Source organism: Quercus lobata, chromosome 1 (genome assembly GCF_001633185.2).
Source record: "Quercus lobata isolate SW786 chromosome 1, ValleyOak3.0 Primary Assembly, whole genome shotgun sequence".
Lineage (NCBI taxonomy): Eukaryota > Viridiplantae > Streptophyta > Magnoliopsida > Fagales > Fagaceae > Quercus > Quercus lobata.
Genome location: NC_044904.1, coordinates 20773015 through 20790276, shown reverse-complemented (window position 1 = coordinate 20790276; position 17262 = coordinate 20773015). Strand labels below are relative to the sequence as shown.

The window sequence follows — 17262 nt, the reverse complement described above, 5'->3', positions numbered from 1 at the left end:
ATATAGTGTGCTCTTGAAACGGTTACTTTTCTCGTAATTTCCCCTATATTTGAGGAGGTTAGAGGGTTCAAGGTTAACTTCCACAACCGCTCTAGGAGTTAGAATATTTTATCTTTATCTTCTATAACTGTCGTTGGAAGTTAAGTACTGAGTAAGAAGTTATAGCGATGAACTAGGATCTTACTCATGCCTTGAAATAATAACACGTGGTTCAATTTACTAGTTCTTGTAGATAAATCTTTATGGAATTTTCCAAATGTCGAGGGTCATCCACGTGCTTTCCTCATGGACGACCCATATGCCTTTGGACGATCATTTTGAAAGGTACTTCCATTCTTGTCTTCTTGACTTGGATGATCCTCATAGACGAATTGGAGTTGGTTCAATTTTCAGTTCACCATCATATATAATAGTCAAATTTTAAAAAATGGAGTGACTCCCAATTTTAAAAAGCAGAAAACAATCATGAGCTATTGAGCTCTTCTAACCGTCATTATTATTTAAATAATATTAGGTTTCATGGGTTCACTTTTGATTATGTTCTACTAACAATATGATCCACGTTATCGTGGGTTCCAACTAGCTCAATTGGTAAAGTCTCTGATGGTTGAATAAGAGATCTAGAGTTCATTCCTCTCCTACACCGAAAACTAATTGGTGTCTTAGTCTGATGATGAAAAGCTATTATCAGAAGTGGACGCCATAGATTGAAACTCTCTCTAAAAGAAAATATGATACACGTTATATTTAGAGTGTTGTCATGTAAAAAATTAGTTGATAATTAATTCATAGATGCCCTCAACTCAATCCAATTAATTTGAATAACAAGTGTAGAGAATAAAAATTTTACAACTGTTAAAGTTGATAAGTAGTTATTGTTAGATACAAAAAGTAATCTATATATAAAATAATAGGTGAAGCAGAGAGAAATTCAAATTGCAATTCCAATTAGAATTCTAATTTTGTGCCATTTGTCTCTGCCACCTGTATTCAATTATTCCATAATCTGTGAGCTATGTGGGGACCGCATAATAATATTAATCTAGGTGTCATTAATTAACTCATAAATTCTATATGGATTTACCTTGACAGAATCCGTAATTTAAGACTCTCTCTCTTCTTTCTTGGCTCTTTGCCTCTTCCCCTTCTTATTTGCACGACTCTTCCTTTCTCCAATTCTTTATGTCCCGGTTCAGTTGCCTCTATCCCTAAAAAATCAAAGAGCCACAACTATTAAATGAAAGAAAGAGGTCTTTGTCCTTGGAACAAGACCCAAACTCCCATTGGAGCCATTCTCTTCCCCGGCAACAGTATTAACCTAGACCCAGAGCGACGAGTCCGTACAAAAAGGTTGCTCTTTCTCTTACTCTTCAACTGTATCCATTTTAGTACGAAGAAATGGAGTATTATGGTTTCTTAACCTTCAATGCATCAGACATTTATGAATCGTTTTAACTTTATTTAGTTTTACTAATCCGTTAATGTTGATAATTGCTTTAGTTTGAGTGTTGTTGGTTTTGAAATTCAATCTGGATTACAAGAGTCTATTAATTTGTTTCCACCTAATTATTTCTTTATGTAATTTCTTAGCCCACCAAGGAGCTTAAATATAATCGCAATCTTGTGATTTTTTTTTTCTAAAGGTGGTACAATGAAGATTGAGGAAGCAGAGAGCACATACTCCTAAGGAAATGTAAGTAAATTCTTTTTCCTTTCTTTTAGTGAATTTTCTTTTTTTGAATAATTTTAATATTATTTTTTCTATGATTAATGTTGCATGTTTGTTTGATAGCATCTTTTTTTTTTAATCTTTTTTTGGCTTGAGAACAAGTTAATATCTTTATTTGATATCTAATTGCGTGGTCTTTTTTTTTTCTCCATTCTTTGAGGTTTGCATGTGAAACGATTTCTGGGTTTGTGAGGGTTTGTGAAATTGAAGGGTTTTTATTTTATTTTGTCCTGCAACAAAATATATATAGTGGTACTTCATGTTGGTGCTTTTGCTCCTAAGATTGGCCTTTTGATATAATCAAAAGGCACTCTTTAGGAAGTTTGCTCTTCTCCGAATAATTTTTCTATTGTGTAACATATTCTTGCTAAGAAAATGGTCCTATTATATTCCTTTCATACTTGGGATGTCTGCTGTGTTAACAATTTGGTAATGTTGTTGTTAAGAAGTTGGCTTAGTTTGCAATTCTTCTGAGTTAAACTTCTCCTAAAGGAAAGTAAGTGTTGTTGTCTCCAAGTTTCCAATTGTAAGTCACACTGAAGTCCTTTTTTTCTTTTTCTTTTTTTCAAGGTTTTGTTTGCAAATGGGAATTGGGGGTTTCTTTTGGTGTTGGGATAATTTTAGAATTTAGAGATTTTAAAGATTGGTTCATTTAGGAAATTTAAGGGACTTCCTTTTTTTTTTTTTTTTTTTTTTTTTTTTTTTTTTTTGTTCATTCAAGATAATTTTCACAATTTAGGTCCATCACAAAGAGCTTTGACATCTTAATTAAATTCAAGATTATATTAAACTTTTCTTTTTCAAAAATATTTATAGATATCAATTGGTGTTGGGTGGAGAAGATAATCCCATGGTGGAGGGTTCTTAGAAGCAAAAAAGACGATCCCTAGAGAGTCCTCAAATTCTACAGTGGTAATACTCTGTATACTTCCATAATCATTATTTTCACTTCTCTCTCATTTGTCTCTTTATTTGTGTGTGTAATTTTCTTTGTTTTTTTGTTGTTGTTGTTGTTGTTGTTTTTTTTTTTTTTTTTTTTTTTTTTTTTTTTTTTTCACTTAATGTAAAATTTAGAGTTACTTAGTAATGAAGGAAAGTGTAAATGTGAAAGAATTGGAAGCATTGATATAAATGACAAAGAAAATAATGATTACCAGCATAATTTTGATCAACATCCCTAACAAGTTTGCCTTTTCCAGTTTTTCTATAGAAAATACTGTTAGAACTTTAATAGCATTCTAAGATAGTATTAGTTATGTTTACACAAAATTAGAGTTATAATTTGACCTCTTTTTCTAGTTCAATTGTTGTATTGATTAAAGTTTTGTTTTTGTTTGGCAGATTTTTCTTAGGTTTGTGCTTTTTTTGGTCAGCCCCTAAAATTTGAATTGATTTATGTTTTTGTGTAGATCTATGTTTTGTTGAATCATTCTCGAAAGAAAAAGAAAAAAAAAACCGTTGATTACTGTGAGTACAGTTATTTATAATTTTTTTAAGTAAAATTATTGGATTTTTTATGTTAATGGAAGATCCATGATGTGAATATCTCGACATTTTGTTGCATATGGATTTTTGGGTTTTGCTTTTCTTCTTTATTCTTGTTGGATCTGATATTAGTGAACTTAAGTTGAAATCCAGAGTTTATGCTATATTTTCTTTTTGTACGTTTTCTCAAGAGCCAAACACAGATTTATCTAATGTGATATTTAATGAAGCTGAATAGTCTTATTAGTCTCTGTCTCAATTTCAAGATTGAAAGTATTGGGTATTTTTTTTCTTTTTTTGCACCAATTTATTTGTTTAGATTCCAAACAGGGGATAATACATGTAATGTTTAGTGTAGAGTTAATATGATTTTTGTTCTATGAAGATTTTTTTTTTTTTTTGGGGGTTATTCTAATAGGCACCTCAGAAGGAAAAGGCTCCTCCTTCGTCCTCGAAGCCAGCCAAATCTGGCGGAGGAAAGCAGGAGAAGAAGGTTTGATATTATTTTTGGATTCAGAATTTGATTTTTTCAATTTTAAACTTTGTATGGTGGTTCAAATTATAGATTGCAGGAATAGGTAATGTGGGTTTGGCTTTGAATACTAATACTATTTGGTGATATATATAGAAATGGAGCAAGGGAAAGCAAAAGGAGAAGGTGAACAACATGGTTTTGTTTGATCAGGGAACCTATGACAAGCTCCTTGTGGAAGCTCCAAAGTACAAGCTTATCACACCTTCCATCTTGTCCGACAGATTGAGGGTATAGTCTGAACTTGACTCTTTCTGTATCAGTTTCTTCATATTTTATGTGGTTACACCCTTAATGTTATGCGAATGTGAAATGCTTGTGTAGTTGGTCTTGAAATAGAAGTTAGCTGGATTGCAATAATTATCATTGTCATTTTCCAATTGCAAATTATTACTTGGAGGATAAAAATCATTGCTTCTCAAAATGACCCACACTTTTACTGATTGAGCTATTAGGACATGTTTGATGGGAACCCGACGTGGGTATACTATATAGAGAACCCATATCACTTCCAAGTGTCTGCTTGCTCTAAGGAACCTTTGTGTAATTAATCTTGATTTTTGCTGTCGAAATTAGAAACTATTATCAACTTCCTTTTAATGACTATTTTTGACTTTTTTTTTTTTTTTTTTTTTTTTTGTAGTCTCTCTTTACACTACCCCCCTATTTTTACTATCCCTTATTGAGTACTTATATACGAAATAGGACAGAATTATTTTAGTGTTATTAAACTTCAATTTGGTTTTATTAGAAATTCAGATTTCTTGCTATTTACTTCAAATAAACCTGCCATGTTTTGTGTTTTCAATGATATTTTTATTCTCGCATGCTATTGTAGATTTATAACTGCTTTGTTTAGGAAATTTGTGTCACATTTGGTTTGCTTTTGTTTAGAGTATTTGGGTTAATTGGTTTTGGGTATTTGCCAATGATGTTTTTAAAATAGAGAAAAAGAAACACAATCATGCCTTTCTTTTCCTTTTTCTTAAAGATGAATGGTGATAGTCTTAAGTTTGGAAGATATTATATATTTTTTTCCACAGTGTTACCAATTGAGATAACCTTAATAGAAGCTTAAATTAGAGATATGCACATGTTTTGATCCTAGCCACTTTGAGATGTACATATATATTCTTGATTACCTTCTTGATTTGTAGCTGATATTTGGTGTACTTTACTTTCTATTGCATTCATCTCTTAAGTTGTATTGTAACTATTGTAATTTGATATTGTGGTTAACATGGTTCTATGGTGCATAGGCTTATATTAAAAAATGATAAATTATACCGTTTCACAATGTTAAAACACCATTTTGTTTTATAGTTCTTTCAATAAAAAGAAAACTAACGGCTTCAAATACATAGCAAAGGCTTGCAATACAGGAGGAAAAAAAAAACATGCGATACAAAGATAGAGAAGGAGGAAAAAAAAAAAAAAAACTTACGACATAGATATAGACCACTGTCCATTCCCTCGCTAGACTTAAGACATTTTTATAGATTATGAAAATTACAAAAAGATTGGTTACAGTTTTGGGTCTTCATTGTAAATGAACGGAATTAAAAATAGTCATATGTAACTAATCTTAAAGATGTTGTTGGGATCAAATCAGTATAATATTGAACATTGTGCTGATGTTTAAGTTTTTGTTCTTTGCAATTTAGTTTTGATGCTGTTTGTTCTGTAATGAATATGTGTTCATTCTGTTATGCGTGTTTGTTACCAGTGTTCTTAAAAAGTTCTATTACATATAACTAATTGGCAAATACAATTGTTAACAACATTCTATGTAATTTTTATCTTTTTAGATTAGTACATCAATCTTTGGCATCCACATCCAATTGAAGGCTTCCCTAGTAGGTGTGTAAGTGATTCTGCTGATCACTGCTAAGTATATAAAAGATCTTATACTCTACTTATAAGTAGATTAAAGTTCTTTTGAGCTATCAGCGATGATTTCTCTTATTAACCAGTAACTCTATCAGTGTCATATACATTCCTTTAGACCATTTTAAACCTGGCAGATTTAAGGTGTTGTTAGTTTCATTAAAGTTTGTAATATGCCATTACTAAAATTTAATTGTATTGTATAAACTACATGCCTATAATATAACTGACAAATACCTAATTGATCTATCAACAAATATGCCTAGAATATGCCTAAAATATAAATTGTATTGCATAAACAACAAATATAACTGACATATTTCTTGCAAAAAATAATATTTCATAGCTAGCTACTAGAAGCTCTCTCAATGTTCAATTGGATTGGATGTTCACATATTTCAATGGGATCTATCACAATGTTGATGGTTAGCCTATCATTTGAATTAAGCTTTTAATACAAAGTTAAATTTATTATTTACATTTTTTTCTTTTTTTCTTTATTGTTTCTTTAGTGTTTGATAGATTGTGCTGAGAAACTTAATTTAGCCATATTCATGATTGGAGAAATTGGAGGGAATGAAATATATGCTGTTACAGTAAGTATTATTAGCAAACAAAAAAAAAAATTCCTTTTTATTTTCCTTGCAAAATGAATTGTTATGATTATTGATTCCTAATTCTCCATTATTGTTCCATAGGGTCATTGGTTATGGTGATACCCAAGTAGTTGTCACAGAAATCTTCCCAATAGGCTGTTTACCAATCTATCTTACAGCACAATACACTAACAATTCTTCTGCTTATGACAAAATTTGGCGAGTCTCTTTCTACCTCTAATAGAATGCATAAAAATAGAACATGATATGAAGGAGATTTAGTAATGGATTTTGTAATTTTTCAAGGTACAACATTTAATGATGCAACTGTGTAAAAACTTGCTGTGTGTTGGAGATGAATATTTCAATGACTCCAATAGATTCCAATACACCAACCACATCTGGTAACACCATGATATTAAATAAAGAGTTAGAATCGAATTATTAATAGTATTATTTTCTTTGCCTTTTAGGAGTTTTATGCTAAACTCATTGATTTAATTATGTTCAAGTTTTATTCCAAAAGTTTTGGTAGCCATAGTTGCCCCTTTTTTCCAATCCTGAACTAAAAAAATTCCTTACTCATTTTATTGGTTAAACACATAATTTCTAAAGTTCTTAGTTGCTACTGGTTGGACTTTTTGGTTTTCAAATTCTATGGTGAATGTGAGAGCATGTTTGTTTCAGGTAGGGATTTCATCTGATGTGGCGGCAGCTGCTGCAATAAAGATGGGAAAGGGTCTTAATGATAGAAAAGTCATTGTTTTGCTATAAGTCTTATTGCCTTCTTCAAATTAATATAGAATCTCTATATCATGTTATTATATTATGATAATCAGTTTAGGATATTTTAATTGAAGTTGCACTTCAAAATCCCTTTGAATATGCTTATGATGACTCCCTTTGTACTCCTATTGATGGTAACATTGATTTTCGGACTGTATATGGGGGTTCCAGCAAGAAGGGTATAAAATATAGCCAGAGATTTGAGTTTTGCATTTGCTAGAGACTTTGCTTCGAGTTTGCTGGCAAGAAAAAGGGAAGGGGTAGCCATGGTTCATGGGGTTTTGGATGGTTCACTGACTACATTGTTTAGTTCCAAAGCTGAAGGAGTTGATGGATTTAGCAATTTTTGGAGAAGATTAATATGAACTAATTGTATTTGATTGATGACAATATGGACTTCATTATTATTCCTGTTTCTTTTTCATCATGCGGTTTGTGGCTTGATGAAAGTACAAATTAAAAAAAAAATCATGAATCTAAATATTTATGAGGATTGAAAAAATTAACTTAGGGAAAATAGTTTGTTTCCCATTGTTTTAAGTTTTACATTTACTTTGCTTTAAAAAGGTCCAATAGCATCACTTAAATAATAAAATGCAATATATATTTTTATTGTTTTATCTAATTCTATCCTCCTTGTGATAAACTCAAAAAGACAAAAAAAGAAATTGACTAATAGTATTACTATAATTAACCATTCCCGTGCGGTAACACAGGTTACATACTAGTATTAGTAATGAATCCAAATTAGAACTAATAAAAATTGTCAACTTAATTATTGTGAAAATTATTGTGTCTGTGAGGTTAATCTATATGGAGAGATTGACTTATATTTTCCATAACATTTTTCACAACACTTTTACAACAAATCTTAAATAGCAAGCTGTTATGGATGGCAAAAAAATAATTTTAGTGTTGGGTTTAAATTAGAACTAGTAACAACTTAACACCTAGAATTTGTTGTGAAAAATATTGTGAATGTAGCACTTTTCAAAAAAAAAAAAAAAAAAAAAAAACGAAAGAGCAATACAAAAAAAAATTCACAACTTTTTTCACAATAGTTGAGTTGACAAATTTTTACTAATTCTTATCTAGGTCTACTATTAACATCACTCTTTTACTTATCGCTATTAATCTATAACATCAACAGGTATAAAAAGTTTTGTCAAATTTTTTGTATCTATAGACTTAAAAAAAAATTATTTTTTATGTTAATTAATAGTAATTTTACATCCCCAATTGCTTCAAGCCACCCCTGCCTCCAAACTAAAAACAAGGCTAGTTACAGCTATTGAGTGCAACATATTTTCAATTTAAAAATTAATTACAAGAAAAAAAGAGTTTAAAGGCAAAACAACCATATTTAAGATTTTAAAACAGAGAAAGTACCATGTAAATTTATATTAAAAAGTTTTTTTTGGTTAAATATATTATAAAGTTAAATACATCAAAAGTGATAAATGTTATACACATTTATAAATGAATGTGCAATATTTTTCATTTTTATAATTGTGTACAGCATCTAACACATTTTTTATTTATTTATTTATATGTTTGTGTTTACATTGCACATAATAAAAAATAAATCAAAAAATCGTCGCTATGTACATTGTTTTCTACTACTCGTTTTTGTACTGAAGTAAAATAGTGAATACTGATTTAAGAAAACTAAAAAAACAATATTCATGTCGGATTCACTTTGCGGAAAAACAGTCCCTTCTGTTGGTTCCTCTCCTTCTTCTTCTTCTTCAACTACCATCTCAGAATTGTCAGGCAAGATTTTTTGTTTTCTTCTACTTTTCATTATAATATCTGGGTCTCCTTCTTCTACTTTTACTTTTACATTTTTTTTTTTTTTAAGCATAATATATTGAAATCCCTTTTTTTTTTGGGGGGGGGGGTGTCTTTATTTTGTTCTTGTTTTTGTTTTTCCCTCCTAAAGTTATGGTCTTTCGTTTACTATTTTGACAAAATTGAGGTTTTGGCTTGAAATTGGTAGGGTAAGACCGTTGGAGACTTTGTTTTGTTGAGTTATTTGATGGGTTGCGTTTGATTTCATCTGGGTTTCACTGATTTTTGCAGATAAGCCTTTGCTCTGGGGAATTTAGCTCTTCTATCTGTAGAGGAGTGTGGCACTCAGAAGCTATTGGTTGGTAATTGCAGTCCTATCTGGTCAGTGTTTTATTCTTTTCGTCACTGCAAAATTTAATGTTTAGCATATTGTAGCTTTTTTGTATTTTGTGTGGTTGGAGTAGATTAATCTTTGTGCTTCCGAAGTTGATTACTTTGAGAGATTGTGCATGCTTTTTTGAGGATATTTAGGTTTGCTTAGGAATTCTGATACATGGAAGCTGAATCTTGTTTGAGGGAAGTAGGAATTCTCTGGATCAATTACTCTACCTGTTCTTTTCAATTTCTCATTGTTGATGCACATTTATAAGTGGGTTTTCTTTATTTATAAAACCAGAAAGAGGATGTTGTTTTGATGCTGGAAAGAAAATTGTGATGTGCAATTAAGAAGATTGCTTACATCGATTCGTGAAGGCAATCCCATCTTAATTGGGATTATGGCTCAGTTGAGTTGTGTCGCTTACACCAAAGCCATGTTGATATTCAAGTTGTGTTTAACTTATACTCCAAAATTTGGATTTTCCTGTAAGAATTGAGAAATTTAACGACATACCAACCACACTATATTTCTTGTGTTTTTGCCTACTTTATAAGTGATTTCCTTCAAGTACTTTAAATAGAATGTGGCGATTATTTTGTATAAATCAACTCTTACTGGAGGTTAGGTTGATTCATTAGCTTAAATAAATGTGTGTCCTACCAAGCACCTACAAGTTTGCAATTTAAACCGTGGCTAGCCTTTAGTTTGTATTGCTCCATTTCTTGTACTTATTTTGTTATGGAGCTACTATTTTATAATGGAGCTTCTTCCATTAGATTGTAAGGGTGGTGCTAGTTGCAATCCTATTCCAGTTCTTAAAATTCTCTTCTTTTCAAGGATGAAACCCCTGGTTTCATCTTTTAGTTAATGCTTTCAATATCTTTCTTGTCTGGCCCTCTTGAGAAAGAGGGGATCATACTGCACCCATATTATTTTCTATCAAAAAACAGGATCTTGAAATAAACAAGAAGCCAGTCATTTCAGCTTCACTTTTTATTCTCAAAAAAAGAAAAAAAGAAAAAGAAAAAAAAAGAAAAGTATAACAAAATTTAAAGGATACATTACTGTTGTTGATGCTCTATTTGACTTGTTCTTTTTTGTAATTGCAAAAAAGAAAATGAAATGGTGAATGCTTATAGAATGCCAACTACTAAGTGAAGACTTTCTGCTTCATTTAAAATAAGGGAAGGGGGAGGCGAAGTTTATCCAAGTATTGTTGAACAATGGATGTAGTTCCATTTTATTTCTAGATGCATTAAATTTGAGGGAGGTTGGACCTTGGTGCAATGGCAAGTGCCATCCATGCAAGGGATTTGTCATGGGTTTGAATTTGGGAATCGGCTTCTTCAAAATTAGGGGTAAGGTAGCATACCAACTATCGTTCCCAAACCGAGTAGAAGCAGGAGCCCTGTGCACCTAGTACTAGCTTTTTAGATTTATTGAATTTGAGTTTTAATTCTTTGGGAGTGGATAGATGCATATCATGTGTATTTGAACTATCTCCTCTTTTGAATAGAATTATTTTTAGTTATAAAATAATATGTAATTCCATTTTTGTGTTCATATATGATTTCTTCCCTATTTCATGGTTTTAGGTTTTTATTTATTTATTTTTACATGTTTATGGCTTTGGAGTTTTGATGTTTTCTTTATGAGATATATTTACTAAGCCAATCGCCCCATCTGCTATACCTGGTTGCTTCTTGCCTACCAAAGTGTTTTGTTTTCCTAGGACTAGCAGCTCCTTTTTCCTTTCTAATTTCTTTGTAAGAAATCCGTTTTTTCCTCAGGTCCTTCCCTGACCTTATATGGAAAATGAAATGCTTAAGGAAAAGGGCCCTCCATGCTAACACAATCCCCATGAATGTGATCGAAGTTTGGTGATTGAGTTTCAAACATAAATGGATTTAGATGAGTAGTTGATAGAGAACTTATTGGGTTTATGAAGGAAAGGAGGGTGTGTGATTCGTGTGTTTGTGATGGTGGGATTGGATGCTCTAGCAAACTGACATGTAGTTCTGATGACTAAGAAAAGGGGGGAAAAGGTTTCTTCAAAGTCTGAAACCAAGATTGATCCCATCGTCTTACATTAGTTGTTCCCCAAGATGTAATCCCAGTTTTCTATCACTCTCCAAATCAAAAGGCAAGCATGGGATTTTGTTACAACTAAAACTAAAGGACGATCTTAAAGTATTTCATGTGGACAATGTCAACACTTAAAGCATGAATGACTGCTTTTTTTTTTTTTTGATAAGTAATGAATGACTGCTTTTTTTGTTGCATGTTTCTTTTATTTTCTCATTTGTTTTTTTTTTTTCAAATATGTATGGGTGCTGATTCCGACCCTTCTGACCACCTCACATTCTTCTTAGGAATTCTTTATAGCAAATAGAGAGATAGAGAGGAACAGAGAGCTGTGGGGGTTGGGGAAGGGGGGCTGTATGATCTCAGAAAAGAGATAGAGGAGGCTTCAAAGACTGATTTGAATAGACTTTAAATAGTATTGATTCAAAAATTATCCTTCAAATTGACCTGGGGCTTTGGAGACTCCTTTTTTGCTTTCTTCATTGAATATCCTTTTGCTCCAAAGATAGCGTCAAAGGTTACACTATGATTTGGGTAGAATTCAAATACAGTTCCACAAAAACTATGCTTTAAATAAGATTTATTCTGAATTTTGCATGGATAAGTTAAAAGTTGAAATGGCTAAAATTATTTTTCTTTTTTTAAATGTGGCTCTTAGGAGACTGTTACTCTTGATGCTATTGAACTTATGCATATCTCCCCCCCCCCCCCCCAAAACTCTTCCCCCCTTCTCCGTTCTTTGTCATTATATTTGATTCATTTTTCCTTTTATTTTATCCATGTCTTGGAATAATGTTTAGGAATAAAGTTTCTCCTCCTTGGTACTTGATGCAATGCAGCACAAGTTCAGAAGGAAATTGGGAGAGGCAATAGAACAAAGAAAATGAAAAGAGAGGCCTAGGAATCAGCCCCTAGGTGCTTAGAAGCACTAAGCAGGAAACCTAGTAAACACCTAATTTGTCAACAATCAGCACCCAGCCATTAGAAAATTCCAACATAAAAATTTATTCATCAATCATCTGTGTCCCTTATCTTTACGGTTTACTGGAGCCTCTTTTTGAATAGGCTTCCAGGAAACGTCAATAAAAAAGATTAAACGTAATTCTACATAATCCTAAGTCCTAATTAAGTGACATCAGTGGAAATCAAATTCAAATGAGCAACAATTTTGGTGTTCACACCAAAACTCATGGTCTGAGAGAGACTTGACTCTATTGAGTATAGCTCTGAGTAGTACTCTAGCATGTTAGGGCTAGCTGCTGCAGTTGGAACTTGGTTGTCCCTTCCAATGAGCTAGGTAGTGCTGAACTCTTCTGTTCTTAGTGAAAACAATTTGTTAATACAAAATAGCATTGATATGTTCTTTATGTGCTGGTGGAGGGTTTAGTGCTATTGGATTATAGAGTTTTCAATTGGATCATGAGGGGAAGGCTCATTGAAAGGAGTGTCTAGAATGACAATTGGACCTTTATAAAATGCAATATCAATGAAATAAGTTTTAAATCACTTTAACATGATTTAAAACTCTGAATGGTCTAAGAGAAACCTGCTTGTGCCTAACCTATGTTGACTTTGAAATAAGATCTATACAGGCTTTATAGGTTTGTAACCAAGCACTTCAAAGAGTCACATGCCTATGGCTCTATGGACTCCTTATTGGATGCTTTTCACAATTTTTTGGGCTTATGGTGTACAAATACTCTTCTTTTGTCACTTCTTTAGGTTGTGATAATGCTCACTTAACTTCATTCATCTTAGATGCCTCAACTTCTTTAGGTGTCTCAACTGTTCACTATTACCCATTCATTGGTGTTTCTAGGTTCCCTAGGGTTAACATGATTTGAATAGTTTAAATTGAGTCCTAACCCAGATTCCTATTGAAAGGGGTCTAATAGTATTTCTTAGGAGGTAACATGCCCTCGATATCAACATTATAACTTCTCATGTGGGAAGCTTGGTTTGGTTTGTCACAAATCATCATGTTGAGGGAAGCTGCTACTTTATCTAATCAAGTGTTATTCCTAACAGTGTCTTGGGTCAGGTCTTGGATGTCTTAGGTAGCTTTTAATATGGTTTGTAGGGCTTGTTCCACGATAAACTAATCAACATTAACAACTAATAAGTGTACAAACCAATAGTGATTATAGTAATGGATTTTCTAGATCAAATACACTAAGCACTACAAAAATATTAAAACCATTTTATAATGACAATTGTGTCCACAAGGGGGGGGGGGGGGGGGAAGAAATCAAACCTTGGTTGGGATATTTTTTACCTAGATCACAATTGGAGATGGCTCAGTGTGTGGGCTTGTGTTGTTCTGGGAACAAGCTTGGCCATGCTATTGTGGTTGCTGTGTCACAGACTAAGGCTAATGGGCCCCAACAATGTTAATGTTTATGGACAACATTAATGTGTAATAGTACTGAGGGGCCTAATGAATTCTTCTTTAACTTGGCACAATTACTATGAGGATTTCCCAGTTTAATCCAAAATGGTCACTCAGAGCCCAAAGGTTGAAGTTGATTCATAGAAGCCATTGAGGTGTCACAATTTTAGAGGTGATGAGAGGAGGTAAGGGGTTTGATAGATTGTGAGCAGGCTATGGGTTGTTGCTTTGGGGTTTTGTTGGAGAACTGGATTGAGGGTATGCTCTGATTCCAAATTGATGCATTTATAAGTTCAAGAGGAAATTGGGAGAGACAAGAAGAATAGAGAAGAGAAGGTAGGCTTAGGAATCAACATCTAAGTTGCCTGGAATCAGCACCAATCAGGCAATCCTAGGAATCATCATTGCCAAGAATCCGCACCTAGTCATTGGAATATTCAAACATAAAAATTTATTCATCAATCATTTGTGTCCCTTTTGTTTATTGGGGACCTTTTAGAATAGTTTTCTAGGAATCCTCCGTATGGAAAATAATTAAACCATAAACATAATCCCGCATGATCCTCAATCGTAATAAAATTACATCAATGGAATTGGAAATTAAATTCTAGCAATTGGTGTCCGCACCATGATGTGTTGGGCTGGAATAAACCAAATGTAGCATAGAGTTACAAAGTAAATTTGGAGCTAGGTTAGATTACGGAGTTCTTTTTAAACAATACACTAGAAAGGAGAACTGGGATCCCTTATAACTTTTTTTTTTTTTTTTTGATAGGTAATATAAGAATATTATTGATGAAAAAATGAAAAAGAAACATACAATGTGTTCATGAGAATGAACACAGCAAAGCACAAAACAGAACACAAAAGAAAATAATCAGGAGACTAAACTAAGTATCCGTTTAGATACAGCTGAAAACTAAAAACTGAAATTGAAAATTGAAAAACACTGTAGCAAAATAATTTTTAAATGTGTGAATAGTACCGTGGAACCCATTTTTAATGAAAAAGTTGCTAAAAAGTGTAGTTTGTGGGACCCATGAACAGTGCACGAGAGCACTGTTCACAGAAGAAAAGTCAAAAAGTTACGGCTGGAAAAAAAAAAAAAAAAAAAAAAAATCTGAAACGCAAACGTGCGTCTGGGAAGCGAAGCGCAAAACGCGCTTCCCAAACGCACTCTAAGAGAAGAAAATAACTGAGCAATAGAAGAACATTCTGTAAAACCCCAGCACTGAGACCAATCAAAAAGACTTCTCTGGCACAAGCCTATTAACTCAACCAAAGACTCCTCAGAATCTTCAAAGGACCGACGATTACACTCCATCCATATAGTCCCTTGTAACTTTAAATGGTTGCTTCAAGGTCATGTAATACATTAGTTATTCATTCAATAAATTACATTGATAGATAGTGATAAGAGCTGGAGCAAATTATCAACAGAAGAGTTGGCCATCTCTTCCTGGATTAATTGCATTTCACTAGGTTAATTCTTGTCTTATAAGTTATAATACTAGCGTGCAGGTCAAGACTATTCCTTTTGTGTGTGTGTGTGTGTGTGTGTTCTCTTGTTTGGATTGGAATCCCAAATATTTGAAGTTAAGGCTGTGTTATTTTCATGTAAAATATTTTCCGGAAAATAATAATTTCTGGAAATGCTATTTTCAGGAAAGGAAAATATTTTTAAGTGTTTGGTTGCATTTCAGAAAATGTTGTGAAAAATATTTTCTGGTGTTTGGTTGTGTTGTTGAAAATACCATAGAAAACACATTTTCTACTTGTTACTCACATTTTCTCACATTTTCTTATCTGTCAAACAAATACATAATTTCATCCCTTAATCCAGAAACACAAATAAAATCCAGAAAAAAAAAAAAAAAATCATAATCCGGTCAAATTGAGAGAAGAAGGAAGAGAGAGAGGCGACTGGGTTCGACGAGAGGCGAGATTGCGCGGCGGAGGCGAAGGCGAGATCGCGCGGCGCGGTGCTGCGATCGCGATCGGCACGGTGCTGCGATTGCGATCGGCGCAAAGGCGAGATCGCGATCGGGGACGACGAATCTGGGTCGAGGACGATCGGTTTTGGGGTGCGACGAGAACGATTCGAAGTCGAAGTCGAACAGCGAAGTCGAAGGGTGCGATTCGAAGTCGAAGTCGAAGAGCTCTGGGCTCTGGGTTCAATCTCTCTCTGGGTGCGATCTCTCTGGCCGGAGCTTGGCTGGCCGGAGGGTGTGCTCTCTCCCTCTCTCTTCTTCCTCTATCTCACTCTCACTCAGCTCTCTCTCTGTTTTCCAAAAAATGGTATTTGAAGGTAAAATAAAAACGGAAATCATTTTACACCCCAACACCTGATCAACTGAAAAGCATTTCCAGAAATGCTATTTTCCATGCGCAACCCACATTTACGGAAATGCATTTCCGGAAATGATTTTCACCCAAAACAAACACAGCCTAATATACATGAGTGATGTAGGGCCTCTAGATTGTCTTGCTCCTGTTTGTTAAACGCTGCTCTGTTTTTTTTTTTATTAGTAATAAAGATGTATATTCAAGAAAACTGCCTTATGCAGAAAAACATAAGGCAGAGAAAAATTACAAAAAGAGAAGAGAAAAAAACAGAAAAAAGAAAAAAGAAAAAAGAAAAAAGAAAAAAAAGACAGAAAGAAAGAAAAGATACTAATTACAAAGGAGAGAGCTAAGAAACATAGGAAGAGAATCACTAGTGGCGAGTCCTAAAGCCCTCGACCAGTCATAAAGGGAGCCACTGAAAGAAGCCAATAGCTGGTCATCAAAACTTTTCATGTCCTCAAATGTCCTCCAATTACGTTCCCTCCAAAGACACCACATTAGGCACAACGGAGCTAAATTCCAAATGCTAGACAAATGCGTTCTAGGCCAATTCCACCAACCAAAGAGAGTGTCTGCATGCCATGAGAACTGCAGTACATAAGCTGGGTTTTTAAGTGAGCTCCGCAATTTTATCTCTCAGCACTAAAGAAAAATCATATTGAAACTCAAGGAATATATCATTTTCAATTGAAGATTATGACAGCATAATTTTGGAATTTATAGAAAGAATGTCATGGGTAGTGGGTACTATTCAGTATCAATGTCGTTATCTGAAATTAAATCATCCTGATCAGTACCACAGAAATTAAAAATTATCAGAAGGGAATAGAGCCAATCAATGTCATATATCTCAAGATAAGGATGTGAATAAATCATTTAAATGAACCCAATTATCATGGAAAATATAGTGATTTTCTAATCATTTTTTTTTTATATAGAATTTTTACAGAATTAAGCTGATATTGTTTATAATAATCAGCAATATAGTTACAGAACTAAACAGGCTTTGAAAATTGTAATATTGATTTGTTTCTGATAATCACCAAACTAGGGGAAGAAACATATTATTTTTTATGTGGGCTTGGGATTTAATGTTGTTGATCCCATGATGTAAAATTGTTTAGTTGCTTTTTAGCCAAGTGCCTTGTAGGTTGTAGCTCAACTGGGGCCTCCTAGTGTTTCCAACGGATATGTTCAGAGTTTAAATCTCCCGTCCCCCATTGTAACTATTGAATTATTAAAAAAAATAAAAAAATT

At 33.1% G+C, this 17262-nt stretch overlaps 1 long non-coding RNA gene across 1 annotated transcript; it reads left to right on the top strand.

Moving 5' to 3' along the window:
- Nucleotides 1-1335: 1335 nt before the first annotated feature.
- LOC115986855 lies at nt 1336-3926 on the top strand. The gene is made up of 5 exons (XR_004090923.1): nt 1336-1350; nt 1644-1693; nt 2546-2641; nt 3633-3707; nt 3843-3926. It is a non-coding gene; the product is annotated as an uncharacterized LOC115986855 (long non-coding RNA).
- The last annotated feature ends 13336 nt before the right edge of the window (nt 3927-17262 follow it).